This window comes from Homalodisca vitripennis, chromosome 3, assembly GCF_021130785.1.
Source record: "Homalodisca vitripennis isolate AUS2020 chromosome 3, UT_GWSS_2.1, whole genome shotgun sequence".
Taxonomy (NCBI): Eukaryota; Metazoa; Arthropoda; class Insecta; order Hemiptera; family Cicadellidae; genus Homalodisca; species Homalodisca vitripennis.
In genome coordinates, this window is record NC_060209.1 from 103,456,778 (window position 1) to 103,484,196 (window position 27,419).

Sequence of the window (27,419 nt, forward strand, 5' to 3'; positions counted from 1 at the left end):
ATTATAACATCTAATACATCATTAGATTATATTTAATGTTAGTTGCGAAATAGAATTGTAGAGTACACACTCGCTGTAAAATACGTCAGGTCAATCCATATGGCCACAACTCTGCCTTTCAACAATTGAACCTAGAATACTCGATTAGTTTCATGTTAGTTGGGAAATAACATCAAAGAGTACACACTTACTGCAATATACGTCCTGACGTATTTTACAGTAAAAGATAGTTGTATCCTCAATCCACATGGATACAACTCTGCCTTTTCAACAATTGAACCTTGATTACTCGATTAGTTTAATGTTAGTGGTGAAATAACATCAAAGTACACACTTACTGTAAAATACACCAGGTCAGTCCACATCACCATAACCTATCTTTTCAACAGTTGAACCTGCGGCAGTACTAGATTAGTCTTATGTAAGTTGTGAAATAGCACGGTACACACTCGCTATAAAACACCCAGGTAACACCATATGGAGACAACTCTCCCTTTCAACAATAGGAACATATAGCGTCACTAGATTAGTTTCATGTTATTTGTGAACTAACATAGTAGAGTACACACTTACTTAAAAATACACCAGGTTAATCCACATCGCCATGTTTCATGTTAGTTCTTAAAGAGCACCGTAGAGAACAACAGTAGGTTACACAATATGAATGTAGGCTTTTCTATATAGTAAATTTAAAAAATTATTCACATAAAAAAGTAAATAATATGCTTGCATTATTTCAGTAATAGAGATTGTATCGTTGTTATTATATACCCCACCGGCAATTCTGCACAGTTCACACTAATGTCATTTCGGGACTTTAGCTAATAATTAATTATCTTGACATTTAGCAATAATCGTATTATTATCATAAACAGCATATCAGATTACAGAGAATTCACATTTACAAACATTGTGTTATGGTATATAAACCTAAACAAGAATAATAAAATCATAATTTAATTATTAAAAAATAAAGGTATTTAATATTTATTGTACTCTTATTACTAATAATTACAAACTCTAGAAGCCAGAAATTAAAGTACACCTATATAGAGTAATAAGAGTATTCTAGTTAAACTTATTTTATAGTAATGATATTGGAAGAAATGATATAAAAACCTCTCTATTTCTCGAATAAGTAATTGTTTTGTCCAGAAATGCAAAGATTGTTAGATTACAACATGATTCTCTTTTACGGGCTTTCGTTGCCAAATGGTCGTACTACGCAATTCCCGCCAGAGTGGCACTGTGCCATCTATGTTAATATATATGATTTGTAACCCTTGAGGTTGCCACGATAGTGAATTACGTAGGATACTGAAAGTAAACACTTAATATTTGGGTCAAGTCATATTTTGCGTCATTTGGTTAGTTTTGAGTAGGTTAGTAAAAGTGGCATGTCAAGTTAAAATTAGCTACCAAATACATTCATTGTAAGAGTGAAAAGTCTACATGCATTGACAATTAAAAAACATAATAATGAAAAGGCAATTAAATAATTGCTGGAAATGGTGATTGGCTGAGGAAAAAGCAGTAGTAAAGTACTGCAAAATAGAGTTTATGGTTTTGAACCTCCGAGAACTTTATTGAGTTTATAAAAGCTATATTAATTTAATAGAACTGTATGTATAAATTCACCTTTTAATCATTGAAATTAATATTACCAAGACACATACGATTAATATGACTTCATTTTAATATTAATGTTGGGGTAACAGACTCTAAAATCTATGTTATTGTTAGTTATTAATAATATTTCGTGATTCTAATATGAATTTTAGTAATATATTACTCAACATAGAGAAAATGTTAAGAAAATCACTAGATTGACTACTGTAAGTCCACTTTGGTGATTACAGGTTCAAGATATATAACAATATCAATTAATATCCAAATTTTAAAAACGAACTATTACTAATGTAATTAGTGACAACAACGGACTTTAATTGTCTCGTTACTCATATGTTCGTAACAAGGTAATTACGCTGAGTCCCTACACAAAGGTGGGTTGTTCTTCATTAGCGTCTGTCCTGCACTGACTGAAAGCTCACTGTAAGAGTTATAAACTTTCAAACCTTGTATGCGGTGAAATACGATCACATATGTGATTACAAATATTCTCTGTGATTTTTCAACCAAGGACTTGTGCAAGTATGTGTGCTTGAGATTTAGAACAAGAGATTAACTGTTGAATTAAAGATGTGGCTTATAATATATGTCAATAATTGTTTTGTAAAAAGTGTGCTCTGTGTAACACGAGAGTTATATCTGCCTAATGACAGCTCTCATGTGAAGACAGTTTTTGTCATCAGGACAAGCGAAATAAACAAGAGTCAGCAGAATATTCTTTTGGAGTTGATCAGAACGTCATTAAAATAAGTGAAGGGACAGTCTGACTTCGACGGAAATATGGAAATATGTGGAGGCTAAAAGAGGTAAAGTATCAGTACGTGAGTCCACTGTTGGATTTCCAAAAAATAGATTATTTGCATGATTAAAAATGCGTGTTTTGAACTATTTGTTTAGTAAAACGTCTGTCCTATAAATAAGAAACATACAGTAGATATTAAATGGCATATTGTCAATGCGCATATTTGCACTTTGGAACATGGGTCTGTTTTATAGGAGATTTGTGTGTGTGCGTTTGAAGACGTCCTACGCTATGGATCATGGGAATGCCTGGTTGATCATAGGTCTGCTGTAACATCAGTGAGTTCGTATAATGACGGTCTACCTATGAATTATATGAACACCTTGCTGATTGTACGTCTGATCTAAAGGTAGCGAGTGTGTATGACCTATCCGACAACAGGTTGCCTTTAAAAATATGTTATGTCAGTCCGATGAAATTCTTGATTCGGTTTTAATTAAAGTTTCATTTATATTGTATACGAGATTTGTTATGTTTATTTTTTACGTGTATTAATTCAAAGTAAATTAAACTGATTCGCATAATAATAACTATAGGCCTATATAATTATGATCTGCATTAAAATCCCTACAGAATTACATTTAGAGGATACTAAATAGACTGACTGGATATTTTACTACCGCTGGTTTAATGTCTGTTTTACAATATCTGAGTGTGTTAAAAATGCATCCGATTTATCTTTTGGTAAAAATCTGTTTATAGTGTCAGTAACCTTTAAATATTTATACCAATAGTTAACAAATAAGATGGTGTGCTCATAACTAAAATTTATCTTAGTTGTAGATCGTAATAAACACAAAAGTTTGGTTAAATAAGGGATTTTTATTAATCATGGAAACTAGAAGATTTCATTTTCCAACTTCTATCCTGCAGTTTTATAAAAGTCATCCATGAAAAGTTAATTTTTATGGATTTTAATTTGTATTTAATTAATTTCATGTAGACGATGAAACAATTATAGCTATTTAGGGATTCCGCGTGAGTAACAAGTAGATTAAACTTCATATTAAATACCAAAAAATAAATAAAAAAAGTGGATTAATTAAGTCATACGAAATGTACTAATTCAAATTCTGATTTAAGATGTCCCTGCAATTGGAGAAAGTCTGATCGATTGAGAATTGCGAATCATAAAACAGTACTATAATATATTTAGCTTACCAGAAATAACAAAATACCTATTCAAAAAGGTCTTTAAAAATCTAGGGGAACAATTAATGAAAGTCAAATTTGCCACCAATAACAAAGGATATCTCAAGGGTAATAAGGAAAGATCCAGTGAGATAAAAGTGACCTCATTACCAGAAAGAGTAAAATTTGGGAATAGTAATATTTCTGTGTAATAACAAGAGGCACCCTATGTTAGGAATTTATTAGAACCATATGAAGTTTCTACCTACAAAACTACGTATTCTTTATTTGTTCTTATATTGCTTGCGAACTTATTCTCAGCGATCAACTAACTTAGTTAAAGAGAATATTATTAGTGGCCAAACTACGTTTTGGTACAAGTTAGTATTTCTTCATTTCACTAACCATTGATTGAGTTATGAGGCTTATGAGGTAGAACTATTTTAAAAGAAGACTACAAATTGTAATGTGCTTTTACATTTTTAACTTCTGAATATTACGTAATATTATGTAAGAAAGGGGTAGATTACGGAAAATGTGGTCCGAAAGTTTTAGAAATAGGAGAACAAATTTGATTACTTTATATCAGGAAAACAGTTTTAAATTTTTAAATTAAACCAATAAATTTACTACTTACCCACAAACGAGCGTTACACTATATCTTTATTTAATATTTAGTGTATAATGTGAACTAAATAACATTTTATAATCTTATGTCAATGACTTCTGAATCAGGTGTAGTAATATTGAAGTTCCGAAGATATAACTGGTACGAGTTATATCAACCTGCCGTGTAATGAAATATGTCAGATTTGAAATAATATTTGTACAATTTTATTTTTACAAGGTTATTTTAGAACATGGGAAACGTTCCTGTATTAAAAAGTAACTTCAGTAATAGAACGAAAATGTATTAAAACTCCTCAGTCATAAATGGATTTACTCATTTGTCCTTACTTTCCGCCCTACTATTTTACTGGAATTTTCCTATTTACCTATAGGGGCTTTGGTTCGGCATCTTGGAATTTGTTTGTTTTGTTTTAGAAATATAATTTTGTGGCACTTTACGGAAACCTAATTTGTATTGAACAATATTTAAAATTATTTCGTAACGAAATGCACAGAGTTTATTAACATTTCAAGACTAAATATACCACTGTGTAGGAGGGAAAATAAAACAATTATTTTAGTTTTTTTTCTGGCTTTTAGAATATATTTTCTTACCATAAACTATCTATGAAAAAAATAAAGATTTATGACAGGCTTTTTTAAATCCTTGCATTATAAACCACTCAAAATAGTCTATAAGTACTCTTATTTATGTATCAGAAAAACTTTACTCGTACTCAATAACGAAAAGGCCGTCGTGGCAAATTCAAGATTCACCTTTATTCTACCATCCTCCAATTATACTATGCTTTGTTACATTTTAAAATAGTTATCAAATTATTTGTCGAAGCCTTGATGCAAATTGTGGTGTCACCCTTCAGGCTATTTAAAGCCATTTAAGGAAATTGTGCTTTGGTTCAGCAGGCTGTCATTTCGTCTTGGGTGTTTACTGCTAAAGTGGTGTTTATAGAACAGTTATGCAACTTGAACTATAACAAATAGCATTTAATTAGGTGTGTTAACAATCTTAAATGATATAGATCTAAGTGAGCGAGAGAACTGAGTACCAGTTATAGCAATAAGATAATATTACCAGATCAATACTAAAAGTTAAAGGTCCGGTAAGTGCATTACACTGTAATTTATCTTGTTACTAAATTAGTATTTTATGATCCTTTCTAGAACCAAGTTATCAACATATATAACATATTTTTTGGTATACAAAAGTGCATATACAAACTAGTTATCTCGTAAAAGAATATTGTTGATTTAATACAGAACAAAAAATGCTTGTTCTGTCCAGTACATGTAAATTTGATTAACGTTGATACACCTAGCTGCTAATTATGTATGCATAAGCCATGTGAAAGTCACATAGAGAGATAAGCATTCAGTTTTAATTATTCATGTTTCATTAGAGAGCCAAAGTTTTTAGCTCGGAGTAGTAATAAAAAGACATGATTCAGTTAGTAAACATGTAAAGTGTACAACACAGATACAAAACGTTTTGGAACTGTGAAGGAACATTGACATATTATTATAAATTAAGATTTATTTGAGTTATAATATTTTAGTACTAATAAATAGAAAAACACCCGTTAAAATCTTATTACTTCATATGGACTCTTACTATGGAACGAATATTTGAATTTGTGAAACATGAGAAGCCTTAAGGTAAAATGATAGTTGATTATGATAGCATCAAGGCATAATATTTTGATTCGGCTAACAGCGTAATCCTCTTGATAATTAGAAATAGATGAAACTGCCCAAAGATTCTAATTGGAGCCATATTTTATGACTATGAGCACTTCAATATAAATGTGATACAAAATTAAATAAAACAAACAAGTTTTAAATATGCACCCTAACTTATGTAAAAAAATTAACACCTAAATGGGACAAGTAAAAAAATATTCTTCAATTAATTTAAAGTTTTAGTTTTATATATATATATATATATATATATATATATATATATATAGATAGATATATATATATATATATATAATATATGTATATATATATATATATATATAGATATATATATATAGATATATATAGATATATATATATATTTATTATACCAATTACATGGTATACTTTAAATAAAAATAAAAATTTAATAAATAAAATTTTATTTTAGAATTGTAAATGGATAGGGAATAAAAAAAGTAAATTTATATTGTAATCCAGCGGCAGGCACAACGCGCTTGGAATCTGGTCTAGACCTGACTTGATGGCAGTGAATACTAAAACAATAGTCTACAGTGGACTCAATCTTTTGTTAGGCGGCGAACCTGCGTTGAGATTGATTCAAACAGGCCTGCAGGAACAGGAGCGTAGTCCGGTGCAGGCCAAGAAAACACGCTCTGCTTCCATTCCGAGTTGAGAAGCGATAGAGTAAAGTCTTTAGTGCGAGTTTAAAAGTAGTGTCGGGCGTAGGATCCGTTGGTATAGATTATTTTAATACCAAACTCCAAGACCTTCACGACCAAAGAGCTAAGTACTTTTGACTGAATTATTAAAATTTTTCTAAATTTGAAATTTGAAATTAAGAGTGAATTAATTTGAAATTGGAATTGAAATTTTGAAATTAACGATCAAATTCTGTTGAGTGTGGACTAATATATATCTAAAATTGTAAAGGAGTTATTTATTTAAAGTCAAACGTAAAAATTTAATTGAAATTATAGGGATTCTAGTTAAAATTAAGAGCTGCAGGTGGCTGCACCATATCCTGTAGGAACTTGTGAAAAAATTCCTGTTGAGAACTGTTTAGATTTGTTTGAGAATTTTATTTTAAAGAAGTTTATAATTTTATTTCATTAGTTTTGAGAAGAAACCTATTTATTTTATTTCATACAAATTTATTCAAGATTATTATTTTATTTTTATATTTTTTTATACATACGTATTTAGAGGACAGTGAGCCCATGTTAAATCGAAAGTGCCTTGCCTAAGGAAAGTAGTAATTTTAAACTATTGTGCAAAACATTGCTTGATGGAATACAAGGTTAATAATTGACATTTGAATTAATTTAATAAACCTGAATATTTTTTCTAAAAAGGTGCAGTTTCAATTTCCACTAGTATCTTACTTATATCTTTATGAGTTCGAGACTATTTAGGGTCATCATAATAAAAACAAAAAATTTTGTATATTAACATTTAGTATACAAATAAGTGCGCGACTATGCTATATTCTGGTGAACCTTAATAAAATTGAACTTAGTGGTTGTAAATTAATAAGTGGCTTGGATACGGAAAAATTATAAAGTGTTTAATATTAAACTTTTAAAATGGCACTTAAGGTGGACTTGTTAACCAAGGAGGAATTGGACTATGAAATTAGGTTAAGAAGTGTGGAAGTGTCTCCTAGTCTTAAAGTGATAGATTTAAGGAAAAAGTTACGGCAGTTAATAAGTCTTGATGTAAATAGTAATTATTTGAACCTGAGTGGGAAAGGTCGCTTTTCAAGGAGGAATGGGATAAAATTAAGTTAGAAAACCCAAGTATTAGGAAGTAGGACTGGAGGAATCCATTGAACAGGGACTAACATTGGACATAGTTAGGTGTGAAACAAAAATAAATCATTGGCAGCGCCGACTAACTAACTTAAGTAAATTGTTTAAAATCGAAGAAAAGGATATAGCTAAACATGTTGAAAACCGGAATAGTATATTAAGTGAATTGTTGTTAAAAATAAAAAACCTAAAAAATTGACAAGGAAAACATCTGATACTTGGTGCGTAAGTTATCTGATTCCAATCTGGAAATAGAAGGTGAGCTGGAAGAGGCTAGTAAACCCGGAAGTGAAAGATAAGTCTGGTTCTAAATATGAGAGATGAGGTGTTTTTGTTTCAGGACGGCCACATTTAAGTTATAATAAACTACCGAACCCCATTGAGCGTTATTTGAAAGAGTTAAAAATCTGCGATGGATTAAAATGTTCAAGAATTATTAGAATTTTTTAAAATAATCTTGAAACTTAAAAAGGAAACTAGATGTACGGAAGAGGATATTATGGAGATTGCGATTTCACATAGTCAGGGAGCTCTTTTGTCGAAACTATTAGAAATAAAACAGGACAATGTCACGGTCAAATTAATGCTTGAAATATTATTGAATTATTTCGTGCCATATCATCAGCGTGAACTTTTGAAGAATTTGAAAAGGTGCACCGTCCCCAAAGATATAATGAAAAGCTTATTCCAACTACATTATAGACATTAAGGAATCAGTAGAAGTACTTTGTTGTAATATAAATGAAAGGGATGTTGTGGAATTAATTAAGGTTGGAATTAATCCTGAAACCAGAAATAAACTAGTGTTTATGGGAAATCCGAGCACATATTCCGAACTGGATGAGATGTGTATAAGGGCGAATAATGTAGGTTATGCTGACAACGTGAGGAAAACAGGGAATAATTTTGAATGTGAATAGGAAGTATAATGTACCGGTTAACAGCATCAGGGCGAGGCCAAGAAACAATAACTTGTTATAAATGTAATAGACCTGGTCATTATGCTTATCAGTGCCGGGAGGTAAACAGGAAAACTTTGTTTTAAAACCAGCGGAGACCTATTGTAAACCACACTCCAGCTATAAACCCCGAAAATTGTAGGTCGTAATGTAACAGGAGTCAAAAAAACTAGTTAGTAGGGAAAGTTCGAACAATGAGTTAAGGAAGGGTGAACTTTCCCGGTTACCTAAAATTGTGTCCAACAAAAATTCACATGAATTATCTGCTAAATTAAATCATACTTGGCAAAAGAAAAAATTCGGAAAATATCAGTTCATTGCCCAGCTTAGAAATTAGATTTTGGCAAGAATATATCCATTAAAATGTATTATTAGATACTGGTAGTAGTATAAATATAATACGTGATAGACTGTTATAAAACTATTATTAGAGAATAAGATTGTAAAGTGTTACCAGTTATCTAACCTGACATGTAATGAGTGCTGAAAATAAAACAATGTCCGTAATCGGCAGTGTAAATATAAAAATAAAAATAGATATGTTCACCTGGAAAGTGGAATTTGTTATAGTGAAGGACTTAGCTCAAAAGGCAAATTTTAGGAGCGAACTTTATAAAAAAACATTCTGGGTTTGTTAATAGACTTGAAAAATAATTGTTGTCGATTTGACTTTAATATAGAAAAGTGTATAAAATTTGTGCAAAATATTACAGTAGCGTGTATGAACACCAATCACACTTATAAAATAGGATGCGAAGAGGCCAGTAATGAAATAATAAAAATTATAAAGGAATTTCCAACGGTATTTACCGACAAAATTGGTAAAACTCTAGATTATGAGTATAAATTAAAAGTTAAAGATCATGAACCCGTAAAACTTAGACCATATCCATTTGAATCCACCTAAACAATTAAAAATAAAAAAAAATTATTGACGAATTATTGGAACAGGACATTATTCAACCAAGTGTGAGTCAGTACTCGAGTCCAGCCTTTTTAGTAGGTAAGGAAGATGGAAAATCGGAAAGATTAGTAGTTAATTACAAGGAGTTAAACAAGAAGTTGGAAGGAGTGAGTTATCCTATAGGCGACATGCACGAACTATATTACCATTTGAAGGGAAACAATTATTACTCAGTAATAGACTTAACCAAAAGTTTTTATCAAATAAGTTTAGCGAAGGAAAGCCAGGAGTTAACTACGTTCTCGGTACCTTTCGGAAGTTACAGCTTTAAACGAATTCCTTTTGGATTATTAATTGGAAGTGGGGTATTGTCGTCATATATGAATAAAATCTTAGGAGAATTGAGATTTACTTGCACTCTCGCCTTTTTGGACGATATTATTGTGTATTTGAAGACATTGGAGGAACATTATATGCATTTGAAACAAGTGTTAGAGTGTTTAAAGAAAAATTAATCTTACTGTGAATCCGGAGAAAGTAAAATTTTGTTATAATGAAATTAAATTTCTGGACATTTGGTTTCCAAAGACACTATAAGAAAGGACCCTGACCGTACACGGACGTTATTAGAATCTCCGAGGCCCCGGGACAAGAAAGGTATTGCGAGATTCATAGGGATGACTAGTTATTTCTCTAAATTTATTCCAAATTATGCGGAAATAGCTCATCCACTCAATGAAATGAGGAAGAAGTCGTCCAAATTTGTGTGGGGACCAAAAATGTCAGGAATCGTTTCGATAAACTGAAACGAGCGGTTACCCGTCCCCCCCGTGTTAGCCATCCCTGACTTCAACAAGGAGTTCACAGTCCAATGGCGACGCGAGTGATAAGGCCCTCGGTTCCTGTTTATTACAGGAAGCGGACAATGGACATTTAAAACCGGTGGCCTATTATTCGAGAGAAAATTTAACGAAAGTGAGGTGAAACCTTACTACCTATCAAAAGGAAGCTTTGGCAGTTGTCTGTTTCAATAAATAAATTCCGTAATTTCCTAGAAATGAGACCATTCAACTTAGTGACCGACAACTCAGCAATTGGCTTGGGTATTGTCCCACTTTTCGTAAGTTAGGAAAATTAGGGCGCTGGGTGGAGGAGGTCTATATTGTCTCTACCATTTAAAAATTACGCATGTTAAAGGTAATCAGAACCCAGTAGCGGACTATTTATCTAGATTATTTCAAGATAGTGAAGTTGACCACAATGTGTTACATGAACTAGAAAAATTAGTGAATAAGGACAAGATGAATGATAACTCTATAAAAATGAACAATGAAACTGTAAATAATAAGGACTTTAGTAATAAGAGAGGAAACAGTGTCTATAAATAGTATAAGTACGATGCCTTTTAGCTTTTATGGACTTAAAAACGCATCAGAAGCAGGATGTAAATATAACTAAAATTATGGAGGGTGTATTGAACTATACCAATAGTGATGTTTACAGTGTGGAAAAAGGGGTGTTATTTTATGTGAACAATAAAAACAATTCTAAAAGGATCTATTTACCTGAGCACTTATTCAAGGTCGTATACGAGTATTATCACAACTCATTGTCTGGCTGTCACTTCGGCATTTTAAAAACACAACAGAAAATAAATGAAAGGTTTTATCACCCTAAACTAAATGATTATGTGAAAAATAATGTAAAATGTTGTGAAGTGTGTTTGAAAGCAAAAAGTAGCAACTGGAGGGACCAAGGACCTTTGAACAGCAATCTGAGCAGTCGTCCAATGCAGAAGTTATATATGGATATTTATGGGCCATTACCTGCGGTCTTCCAATCGAATGCAATACATCCTGATAGCTGTAGATGACTTCACCAAATATAATTGGATAATGCCACTCAGGAAATGCACCTCAGGTAATGCAATTAATGCATTAGAAAATAATATTTTCAAAAAATTTTTCTTTGCCTGAAGAATTCGTGACGGATAATGGAACATATTTTGTCAGCGAGGAGTTCAAAAATTATTTGTTTAATTTGGGCATAAAACAAAGGACCATTATAACTTATACTCCTCAAGGAAATAAAAGTGAAAGGCAAATTCGAAATTTAAATCAAATTCTGACAGCTTATTATCATGACTGTAAAAAGAATTGGGACAAGGATTTGTACCATGTGCAAATGGCCCTAAATACTTGTCACAATGAATGAAAGCATAAAGTCGTCTGCATTTGAATTGATGTTCAGTTTCAAAGCAAATGATGGTTTGTCACTAAAATGGCAAATTTAAAGATATTTGTGATGAAAAATGGAGCAAAGATAAGAATGCAAAGATGGTTGAAGCTATTCAAAATTTAAAAAGACAAAATGAGCTGAATTCGAGAAGAAAACCGATACAACCGAAATCACAGGCAATTAAAAAATGTATGATGTAGTCTATTGTAGAATTACAAATCAGCGATATAAGCTAGATCTGAAATATGAAGAAACCATTCAGAATAATTTCAATTATTAGCTCCAACTCATATGTGGTTCAAAATTTAAAAGAATTGAATGAATTCCGTAGAATACACATTGCAGGATGTGAAACCCACTGGGGAAAGAAGAATGCATATTTAAATATAACAAAAAACAATATAATTACCGAGGGGTAAATAATTTGAATTACAAAATAAAAAAAAAGAACTGATTAAAAATTATGACGAATTTAAATTAGTTGTAAGAAGAATGAGAAAAACTATATTGGATGTACGCTGTATGTATGTATGTTTGATTGAGAAATTTCAGTGACAAGGAAGATTAAATTAAAATATATTGAACAATTGAGGAAATTCTACCAGCCCTGTTAAATTGTAAATATTAACTTGAATTGTAATGTTGTAAAAAATGTATTTTAAACTTGGAAGAAACCTCAAGTGGAATAAAAAAGTTTATGATTTAGATAAAAGGGCACAGGTGAAGTAAACAGTTGCGATAACTACATGGTTTTTGGGAGGAGGAGGAGTGTATTAAAACAATTCAGTATTTATTTTCTGAATAATGCACAAAATCCAAAACTCATGGTCCGTAAATTAATGTTATTAACATGTGTTATTTATGTTTGTATGTAAAATTAATAACTAACACGAATGTTGGAATATTAAATTTAAAACTTGTTAGTTGATAAAATTTATGCCAAGGAAGAGGGGAACAGAAGAAAAAAGACTGTTATTTTCTATGATAAACAACGGTATAGGTAAAAATAATAAAATAAGAACTGACACCCCCGTCTGGGGATATGATATGTTTTAATTCTATATGAAGCTGCGACAACCAGTGAATGGGCGAGCCAACACCAATGATTACATAGTATATATATATTATAACTACTATGTAATCATTGGCCAACACACACAGCCGTGCAGGGCAAAGGTTCCAAGGACGACCCAACTAATTACGGACCGGACCTGCAATAAACATCCCACAACAACAACCACCGACTACCTCGTTCTACCCATTGTGAAGGAATTATCTGGATGGACTATCTTTATGGTAGGACTTAGAATTGTAAAAAGGTTAGGTGGCAATTGGACTCTTAATATTTTGCCATAGTTTAGGTCAAGGTTTCTATTGGGGAATTTTAATTGTTAAGTTTTCAAAAAACAATCTGATAATTTATGGACTCTTTTAAAAAGAATTTATAATAATTAACGCTTGGTTAAAATAACTTGACAACTAGTATGCTGCCACTTCTTACAACTATTTATCAAAAATAAATTAAAAACAAATATTATAAATAAAAAAAAAGGGTTTTGTAGATTTGATGATGCATGTTAAGGCTAGGTGGAAATACAATTTCTAAAGGATGTGAGAAAAATTTCTCTAGATTTAAGTATTAAACTTGGCAGATACCCAAGCGCTTTAAGGGGGGGTGTGTATACCAATTACATGGTATACTTTAAATAAAAATAAACATTTAATAAATAAAATTTTATTTTAGAATTGTAAATGGATAGGGAATAAAAAAGTAAATTTATATTGTAATCCAGCGGCAGGCACAACGCGCTTGGAATCTGGTCTAGACCTGACTTGATGGCAGTGAATACTAAACAATAGTCTACAGTGGACTCAATCTTTTGTTAGGCGGCGAACCTGCGTTGAGAGTGATTCAAACAGGCCTGCAGGAACAGGAGCGTAGTCGGTGCAGGCCAAGAAAACACGCTCTGCTTCCATTCCGAGTTGAGAAGCGATAGAGTAAAGTCTTTAGTGCGAGTTTTAAAAGTAGTGTCGGGCGTAGGATCCGTTGGTATAGATTTATTTTAATACCAAACTCCAAGACCTTCACGACCAAAGAGCTAAGTACTTTTGACTGAATTATTAAATTTTTCTAAATTTGAAATTTGAAAATTTAAGAAGTGAATTAATTTGAAATTGGAATTGAAATTTGAAATTAACGATCAAATTCTGTTGAGTGTGGACTAATATATATCTAAATTGTAAAGGAGTTTATTTATTTAAAGTCAAACGTAAAAAATTTAATTGAAATTATAGGGATTCTAGTTAAAATTAAGAGCTGCAGGTGCTGCACCATATCCTGTAGGAACTTGTGAAAAATTCCTGTTGAGAACTGTTTAGATTTGTTTGAGAATTTTATTTTAAAGAAGTTTATAATTTTTATTTTATTAGTTTTGAGAAGAAACCTATTTATTTTATTTCATACAAATTTATTCAAGATTATTATTTTATTTTTATATTTTATACATACGTATTTAGAGGACAGTGAGAGCCCATGTTAAATCGAAAGTGCCTTGCCTAAGGAAGTAGTAATTTTAAACTATTGTACAAAACATTGCTTGATGGAATACAAGGTTAATAATTGACATTTGAATTAATTTAATAAACCTGAATATTTTTTCTAAAAAGGTGCAGTTTCAATTTCCACCAGTATCTACTTATATCTTATGAGTTCGAGACTATTTAGGGTCATCATAATAAAAACAAAAAATTTTGTATATTAACATTTAGTAATATTTATATTATAAATTAATTGAAGAATATCATTTTTACTTGTCATGTGTGTGTGTGTGTGTGTGTGTGTGTGTGTGTGTGTGTGTGTGTGTGTGTGTGTGTGTGTGTTCACACAGACACACACACACACACACACACACACACACACACAGACACAGACACTGACAAACAGAAGCTTCTTTCAAGTGTGACGTCAAATCTAGAATAAGCGTACAATTATAATTTGATGGCTTGTGACTAAAATTTGGTCACCTACATGGAGTGGCGTCACTATAAATTCAGACTGGAATGGGACACACAACATTTCCAGTGTGACAAGTCCAAGATGTCTGTTCTTGTTAGTCAAGTCAAGTATAAAGTGTTCGCTGACAACGATTGGTTGTCACAGCACTAATTCGATTATTATAAAGCTTTTGCTCTCCGATTATATTTTGCTACCTTAAATGAGTCATCATGGGCGAAAATTATATGACCATAACGTTCTTGACAATTGACTATACGTTCTCATGAAAACCACCTGAAATATATGAAGCTGATGAGGTGTGTTGAATTCTTTATCATTATGAGTACATTATTAGCGAGTACATTATTTATCATTATGAAAAGCCTTCCGTATTATATCGAACTTAGATTTGGATTTATCCACAAACGTTAAGATAAATCTAACTCTAACCGAATTCTTAGAGTGAATGTTCCAGTTATAAGTAATACTTTGTTTAAATACAAGTATCTGTATTCCAAGAAAAAAGTAGAATTTTAATTTTGAAACTGAGATTAGTCTGTTTTTATGGTCTGATATCCACTGAACGCTGGCTTCAAAATTGCTAATCTGAACGGAATGTGCGTAATATCGCGATTGTCCTCAACGATTCTGCAATCAAAGCCCTTCTGTATCAATCTGCCAGTGACATTTCTCTATCACTGTTTCATCATACACTTCAATTATGTCATAACGTATCCAATAAAGCAGAGTTTCCGTGCGAGTGTGATCAGCCTATTAGTAATGAACCTTTTATTTTGAAATATTAAACAGCAAAATAGCTTCACAGAATACGTACAAGCGTCAAACATTCTTGGTAGATGCAATCAGTATAAATATAATAGGTTACTGAATATTAGTGTTAATATAATAGGTTACTGAATATTAGTGAAGTCTATCACTCGCAAAGCTGGAATATTTTTTGGTTTCTCTTAATCAGAATGTCTGACCGCTCGATATATAAAAAACTAACTGACCTATTAACTTGACATTGTTCATGGAGCTTCTTTTATATATTAGTAACACTGAGTTTTATGGTGGTATATGTCACTCAATGCTACATGGATGAGCGTTGGAAAATATTTTATTGTTGTTTTAGGTAACCGTGAAGACAACGAAACAGCAGAAAGCATAAATTTATAAGAAAACTGAGTACAAGCATATGAGATTTTAACATGGAACACTTTTACTCATAGATAAAAGAGAAATAAGTTCACAGTAGGTGAGAAGATTTAATCTCAGCGCACCTTGTTTGTAATAACCTCCCTAGGTCTAAACAAATGCTATTATTTAACATTCCCAAGGGACCTATTCAAGCAATCTGGCCGTAGTGACAACGATTTAGTGCATGATATAACTAAATATTTCATTCAAATAAGTGCATTTCAAAATATATAACTAACTATTAAAACAGCAGAATAATAAGAAAATATTGCAGTATATTCCTAAAAAGAAATGTATAGCTCATAATACTGCAATAGTGACAAAAATAAATGAAGAATAGAATGAAACATACCAAAACACTAAAGTGTGCCAAAGTCATCTGTTCCTTCAGGACATGAGCTTTCCTCGTGCTCTGTATACTGATAACAGCAATTTCCCTTACTTTCACAATATAGCCTACCTTTGCGATCCTCTCTCTAACATTTGTGATGTTCATCCTCAATTCCAGTAGGGCTAATAAAAGTAAAAAAATCAGTAAATGTTGTTTTGACCAATAAATAGATAATTTATGATACTCATAAAGACAACCTAAATTAATAGATTTTAATTGTCCTTCATTGGTTGTTATATATTTATATAATATTAATTCACATGGTCATTTTACAATCTCTAATCGGAGAACCAATGGGTTCATTAAAACCCCCGAGACAAATTAAGTTAATAGTCAGTTCTAACCCCAATTGAACTCGAACGCTTGGTGAAATTAGTTTTCCGGTTGATTAAAACTCATTGTCAACACCAAGTAATATCCCTTTATAGATCTGAGAGAGGTAAACTTGATTATTTTATCTTGTAACATTTCTATATAGTATGCCATTTTAATTAAATAGAAATAAAGATTCATAGATCATTTCAAGTCTATAGGTCAGTTCTTTTCTTATATATATATATATATATATATATATATATATATATATATAATATAACTTTATTATTATACATCATCATGAAGTCTCTCCTATATATATTTCTATATATATATATATATATATATATATATATATATATATATATATATATATATCGTTAGGATAGTGCCTGCCTATATGATAGGCGGACAGAAATAAATTATATTTTCCACCTCTTCTAGTAATAGGCTCACTTAATTAATGTAAAATGGAATAACATTTTATACAGCCAGTTTTCATCAGTTAACCACATATAAAATTATTTTATGAGTTAACACTATATAAAGCGTAAACTATTTTTATCAAAATTCGTTATATATAATAATTTTAAAACTGCCAAAAGCGTTTAAATTTCTACCTTAAAAAAATTTTTTTTTATATTTTAATATGGAAGATTTTAATTATATTTTGGTTCTAGTCATTGACTTTGTGAAATGTAAACCACGAATACCCAAAAAGCAATTATTTAAGAAACCACATAGTATAAAATAATCTAGATTAAGGCACAATAATGCATCCATCAGAGCAAAGAATTAGGCTAATTGTTAAACCACTCAAGCAGACGCTCCCGCCCCGCCGCGCCACTCCGCTCTGCCTATCTCCATTCCAATTAATTCTCATTCTCGGTAATCAAAGCTGCTTTCGTAGTTACTAAGTGTATTTAAACCTTAAAGGATTCAACAAGAAGGAATTATCAGGGAGAAGTAGAGTGTCGTTGTTTTAAAATTCAAGACCCATAATATTATAAGAAAAGCTAAAAAGATTAATTTATGCTTATGAAATAATTTTAACTATATTACTATTAAAATCATTTTAAACGTAAATTTTATGCGTGCTATTCCAATTTGTCAAATCTATGATACATTGATCGTTTTAGAAATGTATCTATATAAAATATTTGACTTTTGAATTAATGCCTTGTCTATATTATACATTTTAAAGCTTGCTATTTAGAAACCTCAAAAGAAATTAATCTATTGTTGGCTGAGCGTTAGCAAAGAAAATTTCATTTTCTGTCTGTCAAGAACGATATGTCAAGAAGAAAGTGATCATAGACATGAGTTGTTCTTGAAACTTGTTCTAAATACGATTGGCTGAGTCAATATTTTTGCAGGATCTTTTCGTTAACCATGTTGCAAGAAAATAGAAGAATAAATAAAGTTGCAAGCAAACTGAGTGCAATTATTTGAGATGTCAACATATGACTTTTATTTACAGAGACAAATGTCAGAGAGAACAGAGAAAATAGTCAAATGTCAAGTTGGTAACCAGATTAATTGATATCAGCACACTCTTACGTTGTATCCACGTCTCTAGCTCAATGGCACTTTCATTATTTTAACTCTGCTATGAAACCTAACTTAATAAATAATGAAAAACCCAGTTTTTAGTTATGAAGTATTATGTGGCATGTTATTATAAGAAATGTTTTATCAATATACTTTAATTCTTGCATGAAATTTATTCCCACATAGACAAGAATGCGATCTATTTTAGTACATTTCCAGTTGAGTTTAATTTTAGTTTCAATATCTTTTTTGTCCGTGCACTTATCTGCCCACAGAACATCTATAGAAACATTCGTGTAACAGGTAAAAAAATGACAATTAATCTTGACATTATAAGCATTTGTTATCCGACATGTAGTGTGGCGTACTCCTATCTTGTTTTAATAACATTTATGTGTGTAAAACGTTAATAGTAATATCGGGAACTCAAGCGTTAGGTAAAATATGTTTAATTCATGCAATCACAGTTTGTATTAAAACATGTAATTTTTAATGAAATACAAAAAGTAACATTTACAACAATAATGGTTTGCATGTAACAGGAATCAAAAGCATAAGTAATATGTGTAATTTTGATTTAGCAATACGTCTACCTTAAGCATAATTCTGTTCGATGATGGTGAATGAAACTCCATGTGATTGTGTGAGTGTTAGTGAACATTTTTAAATTTGTTTACAGGTAACTGTAATAAAAACAAGAAAGTCCCGGAATAAATAAATCTTTAGACAAACTGAGGACAAATATTTGAAATAGTAACACCTGTATGTATAGACTTGAAATTTTACAAGTTCCTTCCACAATGGCTGTTACGTGACACGAATAGCCGCGTATTTATGCCGGGTATTTAAACAAACAATCATAACAAATTTAATATTTATATTATTCATCCTTTTTAGATTAGATAATTGGCACTAACCTGTATAATGTAAGTGCTATCTGGAAATATACTCTATACGTAAGTAAACAAGTAACTGAGAATTCAGGTACTCAAATTAAGCTTTCATTGTGAGCCTTTAGAGATGACTCAGAATAATAAATAGCCACCATAAACATAAATAAATCCTGGTGTTCCACTTGAATATTTTACTTTATATTCTAGTCTTAGCTAAAGCTATAGATTATCATATTTTAACAGAGTTCTCACATTTGGACACATTTTACATGTTACCTTAAAACGTATTATTTTATCATTTGTAATTTGTCACTTAAATAAATAACCTTACGTTACGTAATATTGTTTCTTTATATTTCGTGTTGTGCTATACGTTGTATGGTGAGCGATAGATTTGTGATATTTATTAATTATTTATAGTTTCAAAATTGAGAATTATTTGGAAGTAAATAAATGTAACCTAATCCTACATATAACACATATTAACATATTTTTAAATACCGGTCAGAATGTGACATAAATATGTATGTAAACTTCAATTGTCTCGAGGCAAGTTACATACTACTGCCAAATCTTCGTGGTTTTCGGAAGTGCCGTTTTTCAGAAAATTGTGTATCAGTACTATGTGTGTATTACTACATTATGTTTTTAAAGTAACAAACGGTTTTGATTAAAATTTTACTTTGGTAAAGTAGTATCAGTCTATATCCTCCCAATTTGTAATACCTTATTCAGGACTTTTGTTCAAGGTTATAATTAAAAGATATACAATATTAAACTTTTAACAATTTATAAAATTTAATGATAGCTTAATAAAATAAAAAAGTAATATTCCACTTGTTGCACAGTCTATTAATATTTATTAATATTTTCGTTTTGACACCACTTCTTAAAATAACAATTACCTGAATCCTCAAAGTGTTGTATGATTACTAAACGAAGAGTAGAAATATTTTTTTTATTTACATCTCACCTTTCCCCCTACACCAAAAACCCGAAACGTAGGTGAACTCGGAATACGCATTAAATAAACTGTTCCAACCATTAACTGTGTTTTATGTAACTAGGGAGTGCCGATGGCCGAGTGGTCTAAGACGTTGGACTTTGAGTCTGAGCTAGAGATATCGTAGATTCGAATCCTGTCTGTGACCGTTGCACTTTTTATCAGTACCAAGATTGACAAAGTCTGTTGTTCTGGGTTTCTGCTGGATAAAGCAGACGGAGCTATTTTGTATCCTAGATTTCTCTAATCTCATTACAAGCAACACGCTAACAAATAAGAGCTCATCACGTTGCACAGAGCCATTTTAACATTGGCAACTACTAAATAGTATTTTTAACCTATTCCATTGTTTAGATTTGCTATATCCCTTCAGGCGGGCGTGTCCTCCAAATTTCAGGAGTCAAATCTCTGGCTGCCATATTTGGGCGCTATAATAAGCGGAAAGTGAAATATATCTAAACTAAATATATTCGGTTCCAACAGGCTTGCACGTGCCTTCATTATCTTAAAGAACTTAGCCTTTGGAAGCTGTTATCATCGACCTACTGTCTTGAAATGCACTTAGCCTCTAGTGTTACCATTATTTTGACAAATGTTGTGAAATGCCCTGAATAAAATTTTGGTTAAATATGCATGACCAATATCTTGAAACGTTTTATTGGGTAATATTGGATAACGAACCCACCCATGCTATATAGAATACTGTCTCTGTTACAAGTATAGTCCGAGTATATTAAGAACTACCGTAACTTTCCTGTTTCAGAATCTGTTTGTAAACCCCACCACCTGAAAATCTTATAAGATATAACTATCCAATTAAGAACAAATATTGGTGTAAATAACTGGAATATTAAAAGACTGTTTTCTTTTCAGTATTAGAAATTAATACAAGTAATAAAAAGAAGTTATTTATTTTTCAAATACTTCATTTAAAATTCATTTCCTTTTATATCATCATATAGCCTACTGCATTTCTTATTATTATGAAATAATACGAATCGATCAAATCGTCCGTTATGTTTCTTTTTTTGACAATACCCTAATGTTACATGATATTTTGTCAAAAATGTAAATGTCTTTATAATTTCTTATAAATGTGTCCAAAACTAAGTAACTACAGAGCACATTAAGAACAGTTGAGTTATAAAACTAGCAGAGTTAAATCAGGGAACAAGCTTTTCTTCAATCAATCAATTTTAGAATGCACTAAGAAGTACCGGACAAAGTATTAGGCTGGTTCATACGTATCGTATTCCATTATTTAAAGTATTAAGGTACTATAGGTGGTCTGAAATAGTTAGTGAGATTAATTTCTCTACCATATCACAACAAATATAAATGTTTGCATAAGGTCCAAAAACATATCTCACTGTAAGGGATGTGAAATGAAATTGGTTACGTTCCAATACTATATTATTATGAAACTTTTAATTGAATGGTCTTTACCACACGATTGGCTGTGTCCCAGGCGTAAGCAAGTTAAGCAGTACTAATGAAAAAACATAATGGTTCACCTAGTTCAACTTTAAAAATCTGTACTTGTTATTTTATGGACTAGAAAATTAAATAAAGAAACAACATATTTTTCATTGATATAATGATATTTATTAATAAGTATAGAACTATTGGATATTTTTGATAACTGTTATTACAGGTGGTAAAAGTGTTAAGTAACGTTGAGCAAATCTTCACAATATCACACAAATAGAATCATCACGTAGTCTTAAAAACCTTTAAGTTGTACCGTTGGACGATAACACGTGGGTGACTTCTGAGGTCGTAGTAATAAATACTCGAATTGCAAAGTTTACTCATAAGTTCAATTTAATTTATTAAAACTTACAAGCACCACGTTTAGATGGTAAATGAAATGTATGTATTGCCACGTTGCTGCCAATTAGAATATAAGAACTAAAAATGTATATCTTCTAGGTGGGTCTAATACATCCAATGTTCTCTCTTTAATTATGCCTACGATGTTTTACTTTATAAAACATTAAGATTTTACTTCCCTTCACAATGTGTAGACTCACAACCCGGGTGTCGGCGTCTTGGCACGAGACAATGGCGCTATAGTCTAAGAAGGGTTATTTCTAGTCGGTGGTTACTAGAAGACGAGTAGAAGTTAAGAAACTGGTAGCCATCTACTCAAATAATATATGGCCTGTGAGCCGTGAGACACGTGGGACACGTAAACTCGCCTAAAACAAATTCGCGACGGTATTAGGCATTTAATGATACAAATTACTATTTATAACAACGTGTTAGGACGACGTTTTTATCTGTTTCAATCAAGCAAATAAAAGATCTTCAAGGGTACGTTACTTTACTATTTACAACTTAACTTTACGTTACATTCATTTTTATATGTTTGGCATCAAAGGGCTAATTTAATAATACGAAAAGATAAATTTTACTTACGGACAAAGCGCTCGAGGTCTGCTCGGTCACATAGTTGGGCTGCTACAAAGGGTTAGAAGAAGATATTTATACGCGTGCCAATTAGGTAGTTACTCCGCCCAATAATTTAGTTCCGGAACATTGGATAAAAATAATATTAAATTATACTGGCTGACTAGGTTGTGAATTTTACATTATATGAAATTTAATTAACCAATTAACGGTACATAGTATATCTCCATTGCTATTTTAAGGAGGAAATTAAAATTAACGTAAATTAAAATATTTATATTGTAGGACGATATTACCAAATTTCTCATACAATGGTTTTAAATTATCTAAAATAACTTTATTTACATATTTTGCCACGTTAATGTACATGAGTTTTAAGAAAAGAGTGTAAGAGATTAAGTAAAAATAAATCTACCTATTATCCTTTTTATTATGTGCTCAACAGGTACAGTAGCAATAATAAATTAAATTTTTAATGGAACAAATTACTTAGAAGGAACCAATTGAAAGTAGTTTATATCCACGATGATGGTATAGATAATAAATATTTTGTTAGCTTCAAACTACGGACGGTGCACACAATAGATCCGTTTTCTTTTCAGTTACTCTAATACTATTATGGTTTGATATTTCTCATTGTTTTTTCTAGTATACATTAAACCTTATGTAAAATCCGTTTGTTGGTGAGTAATACTCTTAATACACTTCTTTATCTTGTAAGGGGCGACCTATTGACAATAAAATAGTGCTAAATAACCAATAGCGCTGTCTGGAAACATAAAATGATCCCAAGTGAATTTTAGATTTTCTGCCGTTTTAAAAACTGATAGAAATAACCGATTATGTTTGTAAGGAAATGTAAATCCTTTTCCAAAATGACAAAGACGACTAAACAATCCCTAGCTAACACGGAACATTTAAACAGCTGCAGGCTATTGTCACATCTTGGTGTTTCCGTAGAATACAAAATAGATTATAAGCTCTTACAATGAAAGTAGGGCTGTAAATGAGTCAAGTCCGACAGGTTCTTTCCAGCGTGTGAGTGTTGCGTGTGGGCGAGTATACCCTACGACCATGTCAATTTTTTAGCACATTGATTAGAGATAGAGAGTGTGTTCAACGAATAGCGGAGAATTTGGTCACGAATGGTTGTCTATTAAATTTTAAGGCACATCTGGGAATTGGTATATTTCACCTCGTAGAGTAGATTAGTAACACATTACAATTTCCGGAAGCAGATTAAAAAAAATAAAATAAGACACACATACGATCCAAAAAGTACTTGCACATGAGCAAAATCAGGAATAATTTACTGGTATTCATTGATAAGTCTCTTTTTGGGTTTCATTGGCAAATAATTAGATATACTTATCTCCATGAATATAAAACTAGTAAAACATATAACTAGTGATATCACCTTATCGGTTGCTTTCAATTACACATAACTTGCTTACCACTCAGCTATCTTTTATGAGGTGGCTGTATGTCGCCTCCGAACCGTCTATTTGTCTTGAAGGCCACACAGTTGCTGTAGGGTGCGGATGCGTGTGACGCCTTGTCTGCGCTGTAACCGAGACGTATTTTTTGTGCCCAACATTTTATGTAATAACCAAGTCGATTTCTGAAGTTTTAAATGTGCATCATCAAAGATGTCTAGTTTAATTTCGTTTGTCAGCTCTAAGACATGAAATTACTCATTCGTTCCCTCTCTTACTTAAAATATCAAGAGTCGAGAATTCAGTGTGACAGCGCCGCAGAGCAAGGAAGAAGGCGTGCGCGGGTAGGAAAGCCTGTTACAAGAAGAATGTTCTAATGATCTCTATAGATACACACTCTGAGAAGACGTTTCCTCAGCTATTCATTATCTGTGATTAGGACCACTATCAGAAGAGATCTGGTAGCCACTTCCACGTAAGATGAATTAAAAAGAAGCCTAACCTTCCCTTAAGTCCAGTAAAATTACTTTTCTCTTATGCTACAGAGTGCAAGAATTTCAAGTACTTCTAATAACAGCAAATCAGTGGGCTCTAAAAATTGTTTAGGTTATGTTTCATACTACGCCTAACAGTCAAACTATTATTACTATATCAGTCAATTCATTTCGTACGATGATAATAATTGTTTTATTGCCGTAGGAAATGTACATTTTTTTATGGCATGTGTACAATCGAGAAAACACATAAAAATATATGAAAATTAATAACATAAATTAATAAGTTCACTTAAAACAAAAATATTAATTATAGAATACTTAGGCTATAATTTTAACCTCAGAATTTTATTTTACACCACCCCGGAATAGTTTAATCCTTATGATCAGCAATCTCACCAACAAAGTTGTAGAAACTTTGCACAAGTAGGCAACGTACCAATGTGAACCCCTAGGAATCCCTTATCCTGAAAACTTATTTAATTATTCAGTACAACCGATAGACGGGATAAGTTGGAATCCTTGTGCTCCCAAAATGGATTAGATTTTATTTTGAATAGTTTTTTTTAGATTCTTATTTGATGAAAATTAGAAGCATCCATTTCAATTACTTTTTAAACATTCCATTTTCAAAAACTCTTTGCATTTGCCTTGAAAACAGAGTATTGTTGAATCCATATACTGATTCATTGTACCAGATGATATAGATGACCACAAGTCATTTATTTAAAGAAAAAAGCCAATAATTGAACCCTAGAGGATACCATGTGTTACTACAGCATGTTTTTGAAACACCATTTAAATACTTGTCTAGTGATATATGCAGTAAAACACCTTAGACAGGTCGATAAATACGTTAAGCGTAGCCATTCGCTTATCAGGACCCTCCACAACAACTTCAAGCAATTGAGTGACTTCACCAGTTGATGTATTCCAATTCGGAAACCTAGCTGCTTCTTCAGAGAGTGCTATTTTCATTCAGCCAAGAAAACATTTAGGTGAATACCTCATAAACTTTAGTGACCATTGGAAACGATCACCCCACGTCCCAAAACCCCACGAATATAAAGAAATAGTAACGTAACTGATTCTATCGAAAGAGGAGAGAGAGAGAGATTATTTGCACATTCATATAAAGCAATAAAGCTTTTCCAAAATAACCTTTATATAGTTAAAAATAAATTTCATTCATTTCATTTATAAATACTAATATCTTCATTTAAATTCAGCTCTTGTACATTCAAATAATCTTTGATCCAAACTAAAATCTTGCAGTAATATTTATGTAAATTTATATTATAAGCATATTTTTTACATTCCTACTGAACATATATATCTGAAAATGTATTCAAAGTTATTGTGGAGCTGATCGTATTATCGCTGATACAGCTGTGTGACACGTTTTGGATTTTGTATTTTAATATCCAGATAAACGAAACCATTAAAATTCACTTATTTAAGGAAATACATTCCCTCTCTATTTACAAAGTTCTTGAATAAATTTCCAAACCTTTTTCCGTAACATCTGCGTCCCACATTTCTCTTACCTTAATAGTTATAACCGCAAGAAAAGGATTTAATGCAGTGTAGATCTCAAATTTGCATTAACTTTAGAGTTTAATTAAAGCATATAGAAATGATTTGTTTACATGTTTTATGTATATGGAATGAGAGAGGTATATTTGTTAAATAATTGAAATTTATATAATAGGTAAATATTGAACTGAAAAATTACCATTTTATTGTTATCATATGCATCAAACTAAATGAAATAGTTAAAATGTTTGATTTTAATATTCAAGTACATTTAATATGACTTAATAATACTTACTTAATATGTAATTTTAAAGCGGGATCTTGCATAATAATAACAATAATGTCTTCTTGTTACTAAAATATTTGCAGTATGAAGTTAAATTTCATTTTATATTTTTAAAATACGAGTTGTGTGTTTAATTTTACCTTACTTATATAGAATGTACAAATATCAAACTTTCACATTTGATTTTCAGATTTAAGAAATGAAAAATTGCATATATGGCAAGAAAGAGGTTAATTGATTGATTTATTTATTTCCAAAATTTATATACGAAGTAAATAGAATACATAACTTGGACCACACCTGCACACCCACGCACACGCACACACTACACACACACACACACACACACACACACACACACACACACACACACACACACACACACACACACACACACACACACACACACACACACACACACACCACACGCACGCACCACACGCCCTCGTTGGCCTGCAGTCGAACTCACCAAATTATACAAACTCACCAAACACTCAGACTAACATTGATTGTAATACAAAAATAAAACAGAAATTTAATACATAAAAAAAGCATAGCTAGGTGTAGATTGAGGACAAATACTGACGAAATCCATCTCGCCCAGCATCTACTAACCATTTATTGTATAAATTTTTGTACGTACTAATAGTGCAAATGGCCAGTACAACCTAGTTTTTTTTTGTTTAATGTCTATCTGTCTACATTTTTCATCAGGAAAACAATCATACCTTTTTATTTAAAAAATTATCAAATTAATTTATACAAGATTTTAGTCTTCATTACCTGCTTCTAATAAGGTGTTAAAATATTTCAAGTTAAAAACTACGTCCATAAGAAAAATCTCAAACTGTAATAACTAAAATAAAATGGGTCTTTAAATATAATGCATCAACAGTTAAATATGGTGAGCTTTTTAATGACCATTTTAATTGCAAATTTATTTCAGTCTAGCAAATAATAAAATATTAATAAATGTTTACTGAGCTCCATTTCTCACTTAAAATATACTGATCTAGTTTATTGTAATAAATAATATACTCATCAAATGCTTAGTGTTTTAGGATACAAAGAAGAATACACAGATTTTATATGAACTTTGTAACGAATT